General features: G+C 27.9%; 1 non-coding gene and 1 pseudogene across 1 annotated transcript in view; both read left to right on the top strand.

The window, feature by feature from the left end:
• The first annotated feature begins 428 nt into the window (after positions 1–428).
• LOC129252309 (5.8S ribosomal RNA) lies at positions 429–609 on the top strand (annotated as a pseudogene).
• Positions 610–1,053: 444 nt separating this feature from the next.
• The window catches only part of LOC129252312 (large subunit ribosomal RNA), a gene marked incomplete at its 3' end in the record, with an annotated part of 3,947 nt that continues 2,500 nt past the window's right edge, over positions 1,054–2,500 (top strand). Inside the window, exon 1 of the ribosomal RNA XR_008583370.1 lies at positions 1,054–2,500. This exon is cut by the window's right edge and continues 2,500 nt beyond it. This is a non-coding gene — a ribosomal RNA (large subunit ribosomal RNA).

Genomic DNA, 2,500 nt, shown 5'->3' with positions numbered 1-2,500 from the left:
GATCCATCAATTATATCATATTAAATATAATATATGATGGTACATTTTGTAATGTTTTTTCTTATTTTTTTCTTTTAAAAACCTTTAAACATGAAAATAAAAAGTTGTACTTATTATTCATTTGATTGAATGATAAGTTAATTTGTTCACAATAACAAAAGTGGTATATATTTATTATATTATTATATATATACATAAAATGATTAAAAAAATACAAAATAATTGAATCATAATAAATACCACCACTGTATTATTGTTGAACTAAGACATTCGCAACTTAATAAAAATGTTTAGAGTTAAATATATTTGATATATATTATTGAAAGAAAATCAATTTATATATTATTAATATTATTTAATTTTACTCTTTCAATTAATATATGCAAAAAAAAATTGACATTTGTTATAAATAAAAATAAATAAAAAAATACTCTAAGCGGTGGATCACTTGGCTCATGGGTCGATGAAGAACGCAGCAAACTGTGCGTCATCGTGTGAACTGCAGGACACATGAACATCGACATTTTGAACGCATATCGCAGTCCATGCTGTTATGTACATTAAATTCAATTTTAAAGTACTGCTTGGACTACATATGGTTGAGGGTTGTAAGACTATGCTAAATAAGTTGCTTATTCTTTTATAAAAATAATTGAATTTAAGCAAATGTGTATATTATTGGATTTTAAATAATTCATAATATTAATAGCAAAAAAAATAAAGATATATAATGAATTTTATTTATTATATATTCTTTAAAAAAAAAATCCTCTCAAATAAAATGAAATGATGAAAATATTGAATCTAAGTATTCTTTACAAAAAATTTTCATATTATTTATATATATATATATAAAATAATAATTTATATATGTAATTAAAAGGAGGAATGTCTAGCATAAAAATTAAATTTTTTATTCTAGGATTGCCTCATTTTACATTATTATTATTTTTATATATTTACAATATATAAAAGGAGAAAAGAAAAATAGAGATGAAAAGATGATATAATTTTTTTATTAAATTGTGAGAAGATAAAAAAAGAATATTAAAACAACCTCAACTCATATGGGATTACCCCCTGAATTTAAGCATATTAATGAGGGGAGGAAAAGAAACTAACAAGGATTTTCTTAGTAGCGGCGAGCGAAAAGAAAATAGTTCAGCACTAAGTCACTTTGTCTATATGTCAAATGTGAGATGCAGTGTATGGAATATCTTAATATCTAGTATGAGAAATTAACGATTTAAGTCCTTCTTAAATGAGGCCATTTACCCATAGAGGGTGCCAGGCCCGTATAACGTTAATGATTACTAGAAAGATATTTCCAAAGAGTCGTGTTGCTTGATAGTGCAGCACTAAGTGGGTGGTAAACTCCATCTAAAACTAAATATAACCATGAGACCGATAGTAAACAAGTACCGTGAGGGAAAGTTGAAAAGAACTCTGAATAGAGAGTTAAATAGTACGTGAAACTGCTTAGAGGTTAAGCCCGATGAACCTGAATATCCATTATGAAAAATTCATCATTAAATAATTAAAAAAATAATGTGCATTTTTTTCATATAAGGACATTGTAATCTATTAACATAATAAAGTATTTATCAAAAGATCATTGGTGATATTAAGTTTATTTAAATTAATTTGCTTTTTAAGCATATTAACATAAAATAAATACTAATGATTTGATAAAGTGTTGATAGATTTTATTATATATAATGCTAAAATTCATTTTTTGAATTTTACAAAAAATTTAATATCTATGATATTAATATTTATTTGTATGCATTTATATGATTAACAATGCGAAAGATTCAGGATACCTTCGGGACCCGTCTTGAAACACGGACCAAGGAGTCTAACATATGTGCAAGTCATTGAGTTATATTAAACTTAATGGCATAATTAACTTAACTTAAATATAATGGGATTAATTTTTAGTCTATTTTTTAATAAATAGTCAATTAATTCAATCCCGGGGCGTTCCATATAGTTATGTATAATGATAATTTATTATTATTTATACCTCTAACTGGAGCGTACCTTGAGCATATATGCTGTGACCCGAAAGATGGTGAACTATACTTGATCAGGTTGAAGTCAGGGGAAACCCTGATGGAAGACCGAAACAGTTCTGACGTGCAAATCGATTGTCAGAATTGAGTATAGGGGCGAAAGACCAATCGAACCATCTAGTAGCTGGTTCCCTCCGAAGTTTCCCTCAGGATAGCTGGTGCATTTAAAAATTATATAAAATAATCTTATCTGGTAAAGCGAATGATTAGAGGCCTTAGGGTCGAAACGATTTTAACCTATTCTCAAACTTTAAATGGGTAAGAACCTCACCTTTCTTGATATGAAGGTTGAGGTTATGATATAATGTGCCCAGTGGGCCACTTTTGGTAAGCAGAACTGGCGCTGTGGGATGAACCAAACGTAATGTTACGGTGCCTAAATTAACAACTCATGCAGATACCATGAAAGGCGTTGGTTGCTTAAA

Source organism: Anastrepha obliqua, unplaced genomic scaffold (assembly GCF_027943255.1).
Source record: "Anastrepha obliqua isolate idAnaObli1 unplaced genomic scaffold, idAnaObli1_1.0 ptg000176l, whole genome shotgun sequence".
Lineage (NCBI taxonomy): Eukaryota > Metazoa > Arthropoda > Insecta > Diptera > Tephritidae > Anastrepha > Anastrepha obliqua.
Note: the sequence above shows the minus strand (reverse complement) of the source record. Positions and strands in the feature narration are given on the sequence as shown.